The following is a 16,772-nucleotide window of genomic DNA, read 5'->3' as shown; positions in this document are numbered from 1 at the left end:
ACCTCTATTCTAGGGGCTCTACGGGCACGTCTTTGCGGTGGCTGCGACGGGGTCACTACTGCACGTGCTACCGTACCAGCTTCAACTGCCCTTCTGGTGCTCGCTACTTCACCATGTTCTACGGCAGTGCTGGTACTAGGTCCAGGAAGGGCTGGGCTGCTGGTGTATGCCTCACCACGTAATCCGACAGCACCAGCCCCACTCTGCTGCTCTTGAAGCGGATCCTGCGCAACCTGCGGTCTAGCGACACGGGGCCGGGTACGCCTGGTGCTATCAGGGACCTCAGCCTCCTCGTCCGAACTTTGGGTCAGAGAGCCACTGCTTTCTACAGGTTCGTATTCTGACCCGCTAGATTCATCAGATGAGGGTTCCCATTCCTCATCCGACTGGGTCAGAAGCCTGTAGGCCTCTTCAGAAGAATACCCCCTGTTTGACATGTGGGCAACTAAATTTAGGGGTATTCCCTGAGACTACCCAAGAAAAAAAAGCAAGCCTGTCTTACAAATGGGAGGCTAGCGAAGTACCGGAGGCCGCTGCGGTTGATAAAAAAATATCAAAACTGATTTTTTTATCGCCTCAGCGCGTGTAAAGTGAATGTGCAGTGATCAAAAAAAAATATTTTTTGTCACTGCGGTGGGGCGGGCGTGGGTGAACGCACGTGTGGGCGACCGATCAGGCCTGATCGGGCAAACACAGCGTTTTGGGTGGAGGGAGAACTAAAGTGACACTAATACAATTATAGATCTGACCGTGATCAGTTTTGATCACTTCCAGATACTATAAAAGTACAAATGCTGATTAGCGATACGCTAATCAGCGAATCGGTGACTGCGGTGCGGTGGGCTGGGCGCTAACTGATCCCTAAACTACCTAACCAAGGGGCCTAAACTATACCTAAAACCTAACGGTCAATACCAGTGAAAAAAAGAAAGTGACAGTTTGCACTGATCACTTTTTTACTTTCACTAGTGATTGACAGGGGCGATAAAAGGGGTGATCAAAGGGTTAATAGGGGTTCAGGGGGGTGATCTGGGGCTAGTATGAGGTGTTTGGTGTACTCACTGTGTAGCCTGCTCCTCTGCTGGATCCAACCGACGAAAAGAACCAGCAGAGGAGCAGGCCAGCCATATAACAGATCATATTTACAAATATGATCTGATATATGGCCTCCGATTGGTTTTTTAAAAAATCAGCAACCTGCCAGCCATGATCATTGGCTGGCAGGTTGCTGACGAAATACTCCTCGACGAAATGCCGGCCACGTGATGCGCATGCGCGGGCCGGCTGTGACGAAATCTCGCGTCTCGCGAGATGACGCGCCGATGCGTCCAGGAGGAGTAAATCAACCACCTCCCGGACGCATCGGTGCGTTAGGCGGTCGGGAGGTGGTTAAGATCACCCCCTTGATTTCTTGTGACGACATGTACTATATGACACCTTAGGGTGCGCTGAGTTTTGGATGCAGCACAAAAAAAATGCATGCGGTTTTTGCAACAACATATCTGCGCTTTTGTTGCATTGTCCTCCAGCAAGTGAAAACACACAGTAGACCTGAATGACATTAATGTCACTCTATTTTGTAATTCAGTTTTGCTGTGTGCTTTCCCTTTGCTGGAAGAAAATGCACCATAAATGCAGGTATATTGTTGCAAAAACCGCAATTGTCTTTTTGGTGTGTTTTTTTGCCATACAGCCAAGATGTGCGCCAACACACTGTGACCAGACAAGAACGAGTTAAGAGTAAGAAACTCACGGAGTGTGGCACTGTTCGTTCCCATTCTGGACTCTGCTCCCTAATGATTTATAATGCTGTGTGACCCTGAGAGACCTGGAATCTATTGAATTGGGGCTCATGCACATGGCTGTTTTTGTGGATTAAAAAAAAGTAGTAGTATCTGTTCCCGCCTTTCCTGATCCACTACTAATTTTGGCTCAAGCAACCTTTGGGTATGGCTGCAACTCAGTGGAGTACAGGTCCTTCTCAAAAAATTAGCATATTGTGATAAAGTTCATTATTTTCTGTAATGTACTGATAAACATTAGACTTTCATATATTTTAGATTCATTACACACCAACTGAAGTAGTTCAAGCCTTTTATTGTTTTAATATTGATGATTTTGGCATACAGCTCATGAAAAACCCAAATTCCTATCTAAAAAAATTAGCATATCATGAAAAGGTTCTCTAAACAAGCTATTAACCTAATCATCTGAATCAACTAATTAACTCTAAACACCTGCAAAAGATTCCTGAGGCTTTTAAAAACTCCCAGCCTGGTTCATTACTCAAAACCGCAATCATGGGTAAGACTGCCGACCTGACTGCTGTCCAGAAGGCCATCATTGACACCCTCAAGCAAGAGGGTAAGACACAGAAAGAAATTTCTGAACGAATAGGCTGTTCCCAGAGTGCTGTATCAAGGCACCTCAGTGGGAAGTCTGTGGGAAGGAAAAAGTGTAGCAGAAAACGCTGCACAACGAGAAGAGGTGACCGGACCCCGAGGAAGATTGTGGAGAAGGACCGATTCCAGACCTTGGGGGACCTGCGGAAGCAGTGGACTGAGTCTGGAGTAGAAACATCCAGAGCCACCGTGTACAGGCGTGTGCAGGAAATGGGCTACAGGTGCCGCATTCCCCAGGTCAAGCCACTTTTGAACCAGAAACAGCGGCAGAAGCGCCTGATCTGGGCTACAGAGAAGCAGCACTGGACTGTTGCATGTCATTCGGAAATCAAGGTGCCAGAGTCTGGAGGAAGACTGAGGAGAGGGAAATGCCAAAATGCCTGAAGTCCATTGTCAAGTACCCACAGTGAGTGATGGTCTGGGGTGCCATGTCAGCTGCTGGTGTTGGTCCACTGTGTTTTATCAAGGGCAGGGTCAATGCAGCTAGCTATCAGGAGATTTTGGAGCACTTCATGCTTCCATCTGCTGAAAAGCTTTTGTAATGACCGGCAACACGCACAGGGAGGAAAACAGGGAAAGCCCTGCCCAAGGGAGAGGGAAAGGTGGTGACCCCTAACTCACCTTGCAGCTGGCACCTGCCTGCCCTGACGTCCCTAGACGGGTTCCTCACCCGTGCGGCGATCACGTGCCTAAACCCTGGCTTTCCCTGAAATGAGCCCTAGATAATGAACGGGCCGGTGGGATCGCTAGTCCTCACCACTGCACTAAGAGGGAAACACCAGGGAGAGGACAGACAAACACAGACAAACACAAACACCCAGGTGGACGGCAACAATTGTCCACAAAGGTCCAACAGGGATCCGGAGGGTAGCGTTCTAAGGCAACACTCAGAGAACGCAGCAACACAGCTCCAGTGGGTCAGAATAGATGTCCAGGCAGGAAGCTCTATATCTGGCAACCAGAGAAGTGTGAGAGGGGAATATAAGGAGGATTGGGAGTGCTGGACAAGGAACAGCTGAGAGAAGGAGCTACGGATCCCTGAGTGAGCCAAAAGGGTTTGTAAAGCAAACCCAGAAAGCTACAATAAGGAAACTTCCCTATCTGACATAGAGCGTGCAGCCAACCGCTGCGACCTCCTGACCCCGGGTACAACGGAGTCAGGCGTGGCTCTTGACACCCTCGTGACAGTACCCCCCTCTCTACGAGGGGCCTCCGGACACTCAGGACCAGGTCTCTCAGGATGAGAGGCATGAAAAATCCGGACTAGCCTGTCGGCGTTTACCTCAGACGCAGGAACCCACATTCTTTCCTCGGGACCGTAACCTCTCCAGTGCACCAGATATTGGAGAGAGCGGCGGACCCGACGAGAATTAACAATTTTGGATATCTGAAATTCCAAACTACCATCCACGACAACAGGAGGGGGTGGCAGCGGTGACGGTTCTAGAGGTGGAACATATTTTTTGAGTAACGACTTATGAAAGACATTATGGATTTTAAAAGTCTGAGGTAACTCCAGGCGAAAAGCCACGGGGTTGATGATGGCTACAATCTTGTAAGGACCAATAAACCTAGGACCCAGTTTCCAAGAGGGAACCTTCAACTTGATATTCCTAGTAGACAACCACACATAGTCATTCACTCCTAGGTCCGGACCTGGCGACCGTCTCTTATCAGCCATGCCTTTGTATTTACCTCCCATATTTTTCAAGTTAGCTTGCACCTTCTGCCATACTGATGAAAGAGATGACGAAAACCGTTCCTCTTCGGGAACCCCAGAAGACCCCCCCTCTTTGAAAGTACAGAATTGGGGATGAAAACCATATGCACCAAGAAAAGGTGACTTGCCAGTGGATTCCTGACGGCGATTATTTATGGCAAACTCAGCTAACGGTAAATATGACGACCACAACTCTTGGTTTTCAGACACAAAACATCTTAGATATGTCTCCAGGTTTTGGTTGGTACGCTCAGTCTGTCCATTCGACTGAGGATGGAAAGCTGAGGAAAAGGACAAGTGAACCCCCAAACGGGAACAAAAAGCTTTCCAAAATTTAGAAATAAACTGGGTTCCCCGATCCGAAACAACATCGGAGGGGACCCCGTGAAGCTTCACGATCTCACTGACGAATACCTGAGCAAGAGTTTTAGCATTAGGTAGTGCGGGTAACGCAATAAAGTGTGCCATTTTGCTAAACCTGTCCACTACTACCAAAATCACTGTTTTACCCGCAGACAAAGGTAAGTCAGTGATAAAATCCATAGACAGATGTGTCCATGGTCTATTGGGAATGACGAGTGGTAATAGAGACCCTGCAGGACGTGTATGTGAAACTTTTGCGCGCGCACAGGTAGAACAAGAAGACACAAAATCCAATACATCCTGACGCAACCTTGGCCACCAAAAACGACGAGACAATAGCTCTAAGGTTGCTTTACTACCCGGGTGCCCAGCAAGTGCCGAATTATGATGTTCCTTTAATAATTCGAGACGTAGGTTCAACGGTACAAACAATTTCTCTGAGGGGCAAGAGACCGGGGCGTCCCCCTGGGCCTCTAACACCTTCCCCTCCAAAGCAGAGTGTACCGCAGAGACAACCACTCCTCTTTGTAGAATGGGCACCGGATCACTCACATTACCCCCTCCAGGGAAACAACGAGATAGTGCATCAGCCTTGGTATTCTTTACCCCAGGACGATAGGTAATCACAAAGTTAAACCTGGTAAAAAATAGCGACCACCTAGCCTGTCTAGGGGTGAGACGCTTAGCTGATTCGAGGTACAGCAGATTTTTGTGGTCCGTAAACACAGTGACGGGGTGGACTGCCCCCTCTAAAAAGTGACGCCACTCCTCAAACGCAAGTTTAATAGCTAACAGTTCCCTATTGCCAATATCGTAGTTCTGTTCTGCTGCAGATAGTTTTTTAGAAAAGAAAGCACAAGGACGCCATTTGCCAGGAGACGGACCCTGAGACAGCACAGCCCCCACTCCCACCTCTGATGCATCGACTTCAACAATAAAAGGCTGAGAGACATCAGGTTGGACTAGTACAGGTGCTGAGGTAAACCTCTCTTTTAGAGAGGAAAAAGCAACTTTAGCGGCGTCAGACCATTTAGAAAAATCAGTCCCCTTCCTAGTCATGTCAGTAAGGGGTTTTACGATCACCGAATAATTTTTTATGAATTTCCTATAGAAATTCGCGAAGCCCAAGAACCGTTGTAGTGCTTTGAGGTTCTCAGGAAGATCCCAATCCAAAATTGCCTGGACCTTCCTAGGATCCATACGGAAACCTGACGCAGATAAATAATAACCTAGGAATTGTATCTCCTGAACGGCAAAAACACATTTTTCAATTTTAGCATATAATTCATTCGTCCGTAGGACCTGCAGTACTTGTCTGACATGCTCCTCATGTGTTTTCAGATCAGACGAATAAATTAAAATATCATCTAGGTATATTACCACAAACCTGCCGATTAGATGACTAAAAATGTCATTAACGAAATATTGAAAGACGGCAGGAGCATTGGTCAGGCCGAAAGGCATAACTAGATTTTCATAATGCCCCTCAGGGGTGTTAAAAGCTGTTTTCCACTCATCCCCCTCTTTAATACGAATCAGATTGTAGGCCCCCCTAAGATCGAGTTTGGAGAACCACCTAGCACCCACAATCTGGTTAAACAGGTCAGGAATGAGAGGAAGAGGGTATGGGTCTCGGATGGTTATCCGATTTAATTCACGAAAATCTAGGCAAGGACGCAGGCCCCCATCTTTCTTTTTAACAAAGAAAAACCCTGCAGCCACGGGTGAAGAAGAGGGTCTGATGTGTCCCTTAGCCAAACTCTCTGAGATATAATGCTTCATGGCTTGTCTCTCTGGACCTGAAAGATTATATAACCTGGTCTTGGGTAATTTTGCGCCGGGAATAAGGTTAACCGGGCAATCATAAGGACGATGAGGTGGTAACTTCTGACAACCCTTTTCAGAAAAAACGTCCTCAAAGTCCGAAACAAATGTAGGTAGGGTAGTTATGGAGGCGACTAAGCAATTGCTATATAAGCAATTTTCTCTGCACGGCTCACTCCACTCCAATATCTCCCTGGCCTGCCAATCCACCACTGGATTGTGCGCTACCAACCAGGGAAGGCCCAGCACCACCGGAGTGGGAAGCCCCTCCAGAACATAACATGAGAGCATCTCGTTATGGTGGTCCCCTACCCGAAGGTGTAAATTATGAACGATGTGGGTGAGGTTTCTCTGAGACAGAGGAGCAGAATCTATAGCAAATATGGGAATAGGTCTCTGTAACGTACAGAGAGACAAACCCATAGTGCGGGCAAAATGGGCATCTATCAAATTTACCCCTGCTCCACTGTCTAGAAAGAAAGAAACAGTCTCTGTCTTATCACCAAAAACAATAACCGCTGGCAACACAAATTGCGATGTACGTATGGAGGAAACGTATACCCCCCGGCTGACATCCTCCACACAGCCTGGGGTTAGTAGTTTTCCGACGGTTTTTTTTGTTTCTGAGGAAAGAAGGACAGACGTTAATGAAATGACCCCTCTCCCCACAAAAAAAACAACCCCCACGCCTACGGCGAACCTCAGGAGGACGGACCTGACGAGTAGTTCCTCCTAGCTGCATAGGCTCGTCTAAGTCCGTACAGACTAACTGCTGCTTGGGAGGGGTTACCAATGGCTCCGGTTTTTTCAACCTGTCCCTAAGGCGTCTATCTATACGGATAGAAAGGGACATAACTGCATCAAGGGAAAGGGGGGTCTCATACAATGCAAGCGCATCCTTAACCCTTTCGGATAACCCAGAGCAGAACTGACTCCTGAGGGCCGGGTCGTTCCATTGGGTATCCGTAGCCCACCTACGGAAGTCAGAGCAATACTCCTCTACCGGCCGCTCTCCTTGTAGGAGTCTCCGTAATTTTGATTCAGCCAGTGCGACTCGGTCAGGGTCGTCATATATGAGACCCAAGGCCCCGAAAAACTCATCCACTGACCGAAGAGCCTGGGAATCAGTAGGTAAAGAGAACGCCCAGGACTGCGGGTCCCCCTGCAGCAGGGAAATAACAACACCCACCCGCTGTTCTTCATTACCAGAGGAGTAAGGACGCAGTTTAAAGTATAGTTTACAGGCCTCACGGAACGTCAAAAACTTGTCCCTTACCCCAGAAAATCTGTCAGGGAGAGGGACCTTGGGTTCCGCAACAACCTGGTTACCAGTAGCAACCGCTGGGCTTGCGGTCTGTTGTAATTGCTGCTGTTGCTGGAGGACCGACGCCTTCAATCCTGCCACCTCCAAAGACAGGCCATGAAATTGTTCGGACAGAGCAGCAATTGGATCCATACTGGATTCTAAGTAAGTAAAAAAAAATTTTTTTTTTTTTTTTTTTTTTTAACCTACACAAAAATAAGGGCCAGATATAATGTAATGACCGGCAACACGCACAGGGAGGAAAACAGGGAAAGCCCTGCCCAAGGGAGAGGGAAAGGTGGTGACCCCTAACTCACCTTGCAGCTGGCACCTGCCTGCCCTGACGTCCCTAGACGGGTTCCTCACCCGTGCGGCGATCACGTGCCTAAACCCTGGCTTTCCCTGAAATGAGCCCTAGATAATGAACGGGCCGGTGGGATCGCTAGTCCTCACCACTGCACTAAGAGGGAAACACCAGGGAGAGGACAGACAAACACAGACAAACACAAACACCCAGGTGGACGGCAACAATTGTCCACAAAGGTCCAACAGGGATCCGGAGGGTAGCGTTCTAAGGCAACACTCAGAGAACGCAGCAACACAGCTCCAGTGGGTCAGAATAGATGTCCAGGCAGGAAGCTCTATATCTGGCAACCAGAGAAGTGTGAGAGGGGAATATAAGGAGGATTGGGAGTGCTGGACAAGGAACAGCTGAGAGAAGGAGCTACGGATCCCTGAGTGAGCCAAAAGGGTTTGTAAAGCAAACCCAGAAAGCTACAATAAGGAAACTTCCCTATCTGACATAGAGCGTGCAGCCAACCGCTGCGACCTCCTGACCCCGGGTACAACGGAGTCAGGCGTGGCTCTTGACACCCTCGTGACAGCTTTATGGAGATGAAGATTTCATTTTTCAGCACGACCTGGCACCTGCTCACAGTGCCAAAACCACTGGTAAATGGTTTACTGACCATGGTATTACTGTGCTCAATTGGACTGCCAACTCTCCTGACCTGAACCCCATAGAGAATCTGTGGGATATTGGGAAGAGAAAGTTGAGAGACGCAAGACCCAACACTCTGGATGAGCTTAAGGCCGCTATCGAAGCATCCTGGGCCTCCATAACACCTCAGCAGTGCCACAGGCTGATTGCCTCCATGCCACGCCGCATTGAAGCAGTCATTTCTGCAAAAGGATTCCCGACCAAGTATTGAGTGCATAACTGAACATAATTATTTGAAGGTTGACTTTTTTTGTATTAAAAACACTTTTCTTTTATTGGTCGGATGAAATATGCTAATTTTTTTAGATAAGAAATTTGGGTTTTCATGATCTGTATGCCAAAATCATCAATATTAAAACAATAAAAGGCTTGAACTACTTCAGTTGGTGTGTAATGAATCTAAAATATATGAAAGTCTAATGTTTATCAGTACATTACAGAAAATAATGAACTGTATCACAATATGCTAATTTTTTTAGAAGGACCTGTACTGTGTGGCCACGTCAGGCTATATTTAAACCAACGAAGACCGCACTATTAAGTCGGTCTGCATTGTGCGCAGTACTGGAGGCCATATCTCCAGAAGGATATAGATACTCTAGAGAGAGTTCAGAGAAGAGCTACTAAACTAGTACATGGATTGCAGGATAAAACTTACCAGGAAAGATTAAAGGACCTTAATATGTATAGCTTGGAAGAAAGAAGAGACAGAGGGGATATGATAGAAACTTTTTAATACATAAAGGGAATCAACAAGGTAAAAGAGGAGATAATATTTAAAAGAAGAAAAACTACCACAAGAGGACACAGTTTTAAATTAGAGGGGCAAAGGTTTAAAAGTAATATAAGGAAGTATTACTTTACTGAGAGAGTAGTGGATGCATGGAATAGCCTTCCTACAGAAGTGGTAGCTGCAAATACAGTGAAGGAGTTTAAGCATGCATGGGATAGGCATAAGGCTATCCTTCATATAAGATAGGGCCAGGGACTATCCATAGTATTCAGATATATTGGGCAGACTAGATGGGCCAAATGGTTCTATCTGCCGACACATTCTATGTTTCTATGTTAATGGCTATGCTCAGTTTAAATGGAGCCCGCTGTGGCTGTACAGCTGAGCCGTGTGGTCATACCCTTAGCCTAATATGACAAGGTATATATTGCAAAGTCTGACTACTGACCACTGATGTGTACACAATTTAACATGAGTAGTATGTAGTGCCCTTAAAGGAATCCTGCCAGCAGGAAATTGGTCTCTAAACTGCCTAGAGTACCTAAATAATCGGCTCATGTCCCAGATGGTGTTCTTATATGGTTCTTCTACTGTAATGACCGGCGTCACGCACAGGGAGGGAAAAGGGAAAGCCCTGCCCAAGGGAGAGGGAAAGGTGGTGACCCCTGACTCCCCTTGCGGCTGGCACCTGACTGTCCTGTCCTGACGTCCCTAGACGGATTCCTCACCCGTGCGGCGATCACGTGCCTAAACCCTGGCTTTCCCTAAAATGAGCCCTAGATGGTGAACGGGCCGGTGGGATCGCTAGTCCGCACCACTGACACTAAGAGGGAAACACCAGGGAGAGGACAGACAATACAGACAAACACATAAACCTAGGTGGGCGACCACAGCAGACCAAAGGTCCAACAGGGATCCGGAGGGAAACGTTCTGGACCAACAACCAGAGAACGCAGCAACACAGCTCCAGTGGGTCAGTATAGAAGTCCAGGCAGGAAGCTCTATATCTGGCAACCAGAGAAGTGTGAGAGGGGAATATAAGGAGGTTGGGAGTGCTGGACAAGGAACAGCTCAGGAGAATGAGCTACGGATCCCTGAGTGAGCCAAAAAGGGTTGCAAAGCAAACCCAGAAAGCTACCATAAGGAAACAGCCCTATCTTACATAGAGCGCGCAGCCAACCGCTGCGACTTCCTGACCCTGGGTATAACGGAGTCAGGCGTGGTTTTTGACACCCTCATGACAGTACCCCCCTCTCTACGAGGGGCCTCCGGACACTCAGGACCAGGTCTCAGGATGAGAGGCATGAAAAGCCCGAACTAGCCTGTCGGCGTTTACCTCAGACGCAGGAACCCACATTCTTTCCTCGGGACCGTAACCTCTCCAATGCACTAGATATTGAAGAGAGTGGCGGACCCGGCGAGAATTAACAATTTTGGATATCAGAAACTCTAGATTACCATCCACAACAACAGGAGGGGGTGGCAGCGGTGACGGTTCTAGAGGTGGAACATATTTTTTGAGTAACGACTTATGAAAGACGTTATGGATTTTAAAAGTCTGAGGTAGCTCCAGGCGAAAAGCCACGGGGTTGATGATGGCTACAATTTTGTAAGGGCCAATGAACCTAGGACCCAGTTTCAAAGAGGGAACCTTTAATTTAATATTCCTAGTAGACAACCACACATAGTCATTCACTCCTAGGTCCGGACCTGGCGACCGTCTCTTATCAGCGATGCATTTGTATTTACCTACCATATTTTTCAAGTTAGCTTGCACCTTCTGCCATACCGATGAAAGAGATGACAAAAACCGTTCCTCTTCGGAAACCCCAGAAGACCCCCCCTCTTTGAAAGTACAGAATTGGGGATGAAAACCATATGCACCAAGAAATGGTGACTTGCCAGTGGATTCCAGACGACGATTATTTATGGCAAACTCAGCTAACGGTAAATAGGATGACCACAACTCTTGGTTTTCAGACACAAAACATCTTAGATATGTCTCAAGGTTTTGGTTGGTACGCTCAGTCTGTCCATTCGACTGAGGATGGAAAGCTGAGGAAAACGACAAGCGTACCACCAAACGGGAACAAAAAGCTTTCCAAAATTTAGAAATAAACTGGGTACCCCGATCCGAAACAACATCGGAAGGGGCCCCGTGAAGCTTCACGATTTCACTGATCAATACCTGAGCAAGAGTCTTAGCATTAGGTAGTGCGGGTAAAGCAATGAAGTGTACCATTTTGCTAAACCTGTCCACTACTACCAAAATAACTGTTTTACCCGCAGACAAAGGTAAGTCAGTGATAAAATCCATTGACAGATGTGTCCATGGTCTATTGGAATGACGAGTGGTAATAGAGACCCTGCAGGACGTGTGTGCAAAACTTTTGCGCGCGCACAGGTAGAACAAGAAGACACAAAATCCAATACATCCTGACGCAACCTTGGCCACCAAAAACGACGAGACAATAGCTCCAAGGTTGCTTTACTACCCGGGTGCCCAGCAAGTGCCGAATTATGATGTTCCTTTAATGATTCAAAACGCAGGTTCAACAGTACAAACAATTTCTCTGAGGGGCAAGAGACTGGGGCGTCCCCCTGGGCTTCTAACACCTTCCCCTCCAGAGCAGAGTGTACCGCAGAAACAACCACTCCTCTTTGAAGAATGGGTACCGGATCACTCACATTACCCCCTCCAGGGAAACAACGAGATAGTGCATCAGCCTTGGTATTTTTTGCCCCAGGACGATAGGTAATAACAAAGTTAAACCTGGTAAAATAATAAAGACCACCTAGCTTGTCTAATACTGAGACGCTTAGCTGATTCGAGGTACAGAAGATTTTTGTGGTCCGTAATCACAGTGACGGGGTGGACTGCCCCTCTAAAAAGTGACACCATTCTTCAAACGCTAGTTTAATAGCTAATAGTTCCCTATTGCCAATATCGCAGTTCTTTTCTGCTGCAGATAGTTTTTTAGAAAAGAAAGCACAAGGACGCCATTTGCCAGGAGACGGACCCTGAGACAGCACCGCCCCCACTCCCACCTCTGACGCATCGACTTCAACAATAAAAGGCTGAGAGACATCAGGTTGGACTAGTACAGGTGCCGAGGTAAACCTCTCTTTTAGAGAGGAAAAAGCTACTTTAGCGGCGTCAGACCATTTAGAAAAATCAGTCCCCTTCCTAGTCATATCAGTAAGGGGTTTTACAATAACTGAATAATTTTTAATGAATTTCCTATAGAAATTCGCGAAGCCCAAGAACAGTTGCAGTGCTTTGAGGTTCTCAGGAAGATCCCAATCTAAAATTGCCTGGACCTTCCTAGGATCCATACGGAAACCTGAAGCAGATAAAAAAATAACCTAGGAATTGTATCTCCTGAACGGCGAAGACACATTTTTCAATTTTAGCATATAATTTATTTGTCCGTAGGACCTGCAGTACTTGTCTGACATGCGCCTCATGTGTTCTCAGATCAGACGAATAAATTAAAATATCATCTAGGTATATTACCACAAACCTGCCGATTAGATGACTAAAAATGTCATTAACGAAATGTTGAAAGACGGCAGGAGCATTGGTCAGACCGAAAGGCATAACTAGATTTTCATAATGCCCCTCAGGGGTGTTAAAAGCTGTCTTACACTCATCCCCCTCCTTGATACGAATCAGATTGTAGGCCCCCCTAAGATCAAGTTTGGAAAACCACCTAGCACCCGCAATCTGGTTAAACAGGTCAGGAATGAGAGGAAGAGGGTATGGGTCTCGGATGGTTATCCGATTTAATTCGTGAAAATCTAGGCAAGGACGCAGACCCCCATCTTTCTTTTTAACGAAGAAAAACCCTGCAGCCACAGGTGAAGAAGAGGGTCTGATGTGTCCCTTAGCCAAGCTCTCAGAGATATAATCTTTCATGGCTTGTCTCTCTGGACCCGAAAGATTATATAACCTGGTCTTGGGTAATTTTGCGCCGGGAATAAGGTTAACCGGACAATCATAAGGACAGTGAGGTGGTAACTTCTGACAACCCTTTTCAGAAAAAACGTCCTCAAAATCAGAAATAAATGTAGGTAGGGTAGTTATGGAGGCGACTAAGCAATTGCTATTTAAGCAATTTTCTCTGAAATGCTCACTCCACTCCGATATCTCCCTGGCCTGCCAATCCACCACTGGATTGTGCGCTACCAACCAGGGAAGGCCCAGCACTACCGGAGTGGGAAGCCCCTCCAGAACATAACATGAAAGCATCTCGTTATGGTGGTCCCCTACCCGAAGGTGTAAATTATGAACAATGTGGGTGAGGTTTCTCTGAGACAGAGGAGCAGAATCAATAGCGAATATGGGAATAGGTCTCTGTAGCGTACAGAGAGACAAACCCATAGTGTGGGCAAAATGGGCATCTATCAAATTTACCCCTGCTCCACTGTCTAGAAAGAAAGAAATAGTCTCCGTCTTAACACCAAAAATAATAACCGCTGGCAACAGAAATTGCGATGTACGTATGGAGGAAACATATACCCCCCGGCTGACATCCTCCACACAGCCTGGGGTTAGTAGTTTTCCGACGGTCTTTTTGTTTCTGAGGAAAGAAGGACAGACATTAATGAAATGACCCCTCTCCCCACAAAAAAAACAAACCCCACGCCTACTGCGAACCTCAGGAGGACGGACCTGACGAGTGGTTCCTCCTAGCTGCATAGGCTCGTCTAAGTCCGTACAGACTAACTGCTGCTTGGGAGGGGTTACCAATTGCTCAGTTTTTTTTCAACCTGTCCCTAAGGCGTCTAGCTATTCGGATAGAAAGGGACATAACCGCATCAAGGGAAAAGGGGGTCTCATATAATGCAAGCGCATCCTTAACCCTTTCGGATAACCCAGAGAAGAACTGACTCCTGAGAGCCGGGTCGTTCCATTGGGTATCCGTAGCCCACCTACGGAAGTCAGAGCAATACTCCTCTACCGGCTGTTCTCCTTGTAGGAGTCTCCGTAATCTTGATTCAGCCAGTGCGACTCAGTCAGGGTCGTCATATATGAGACCCAAGGCCCCGAAAAACTCATCCACTGACCGAAGAGCCTGGGAATCAGTGGGTAAAGAGAACGCCCAGGACTGCGGGTCCCCCTGCAGCAGGGAAATAACAACCCCCACCCACTGTTCTTCATTACCAGAGGAGTAAGGGCGCAGTTTAAAATATAATTTACAGGCCTCACGGAATGTCAAAAACTTGTCCCTTCCCCCAGAAAATCTGTCAGGGAGAGGGACCTTGGGTTCCGCAACAACCTGGTTACCAGTAGCAACAGCTGGGCTTGCGGTCAGTTGTAATTGCTGCTGTTGCTGGAGGACCGACGCCTTCAATCCTGCCACCTCCAAAGACAGGCCATGAAATTGTTTGGACAGAGCAGCAATTGGATCCATACTGGATTCTAAGTAGGTAAAAAAAATATATATATATATATTTTTTTATTTTTATTTTTTTACCTACACAAAATAAGGGCCAGATATAATGTAATGACCGGCGTCACGCACAGGGAGGGAAAAGGGAAAGCCCTTCCCAAGGGAGAGGGAAAGGTGGTGACCCCTGACTCACCTTGCGGCTGGCACCTGACTGCCCCGACGTCCCTAGACGGGTTCCTCACCCGTGCGGCGATCACGTGCCTAAACCCTGGCTTTCCCTAAAATGAGCCATAGTGAATGGGCCAGTGGGATCGCTAGTCCGCACCACTGACACTAAGAGGGAAACACCAGGGAGAGGACAGACAATACAGACAAACACATAAACCTAGGTGGGCGACCACAGCAGACGACAAAGGTCCAACAGGGATCCGGAGGGAAACGTTCTGGACCAACAACCAGAGAACGCAGCAACACAGCTCCAGTGGGTCAGTATAGAAGTCCAGGCAGAATGCTCTAAATCTGGCAACCAGAGAAGTGTGAGAGGGGAATATAAGGAGGTTAGGAGTGCTGGACAAGGAACAGCTGAGGAGAAGGAGCTACGGATCCCTGAGTGAGCCAAAAAGGGTTGCAAAGCAAACCCAGAAAGCTACCATAAGGAAACAGCCCTATCTTACATAGAGCGCGCAGCCAACCGATGCGACTTCCTGACCCTGGGTATAACGGAGTCAGGCGTGGTTCTTGACACCCTCGTGACATCTACCTTCCAAATGCAGCGAAAATCCTCTTTACTTACACCTCCAGCTGTATTGTTAATCAGTGGTTTGAAGTCAAAGGCTGGTACCCTCTTGCCTCAGGCCTCATGCACACAGCTGTTTTCTGACTGTGCCCATATTGCTGACCGCAAACAGCCCACTTGAATAGGTCCGCAATGCGGAAGGTCCAGTGCCTCCGCACCGCAGAAAATAGAATGTGTTCTTTTCTTTTGCGGTGCAGACGGATCATGGACCCATTCAAGTTGAATGGGTCTGGATCCGTCTGCGGAATCCACACATGTTGCCTGTGCATTGGAGACTGCAAATTGCGGCTGAGCAATGGTCGTGTGCATGAGGCCTAAAGTAAAGGCTGCTGTGCCCCAAATCATGCCCCTTCTTTGCTGATTGATGTTCCCTAGCACAAGCAAGGAGAGGGGTTGATGTTGCTTGTGTTAGGAAACATCAATCAACGGTGAGCGATGAATGAAGATGATTTTCTCTGTATTCGGAAGACACAAGAACCATATAAGAACTAGCGTTCGAGGCTCCGCTTGTTAGTTCCGTTTGAAGGCTCTCACAAGCGGCCCCGAACGCATCCGTACTGCCCTAATGCATTCTGAGTGGATGCGGATCAGCTCAGAATGCATCAGTCTGGCAGCGTTTGCCCTCCGCTCCGCTCAGCAGGCGGACACCCGAACGCTGCTTGCAGCGTTCGGGTGTCCGCCTGGCCGTGCGCGGGCAAACGGATCCGTCCAGACTTAGGCTACTTTCACACTAGCGTTCGGGGCTCTGCTTGCGAGTTCCGTTTGAAGGCTCTCACAAGCGGCCCCGAACGCATCCGTCCAGCCCTAATGCATTCTGAGTGGATGCGGATCAGTTTGGCACCGTTTGGCCTCCGCTCCGCTCAGCAGGCGGACACCTGAACGCTGCTTGCAGCGTTCGGGTGTCCGCCTGGCCGTGCGGAGGCAAACAGATCCGTCCAGACTTACAATGTAAGTCAATGGGGATGGATCCGTTTGAAGTTGACACAATATGGCTAAATTTTCAAACAGATCCGTCCTCGTTGACTTTCAATGTAAAGTCTGGACGGATCCGTCTGAGCAACTTTCACACTTAGAATTTTTTCTAAACTATAATGCAGACGGATCCGTTCTGAACGGATCCCATCGTCTGCACTATAGGAGCGGATCCGTCTGTGCAGACACCAGACGGATCCGTCCCCCATTGACTTTCAATGTAAAGTCTGGACGGATCCGTCTGAGCTACTTTCACACTTAAA

This window comes from Bufo gargarizans, chromosome 3 (genome assembly GCF_014858855.1).
Source record: "Bufo gargarizans isolate SCDJY-AF-19 chromosome 3, ASM1485885v1, whole genome shotgun sequence".
In the NCBI taxonomy this organism is placed as follows: Eukaryota; Metazoa; Chordata; class Amphibia; order Anura; family Bufonidae; genus Bufo; species Bufo gargarizans.
The sequence above is the reverse complement of the archived record's forward strand: the minus strand, read 5'-3'. Positions refer to the sequence as shown.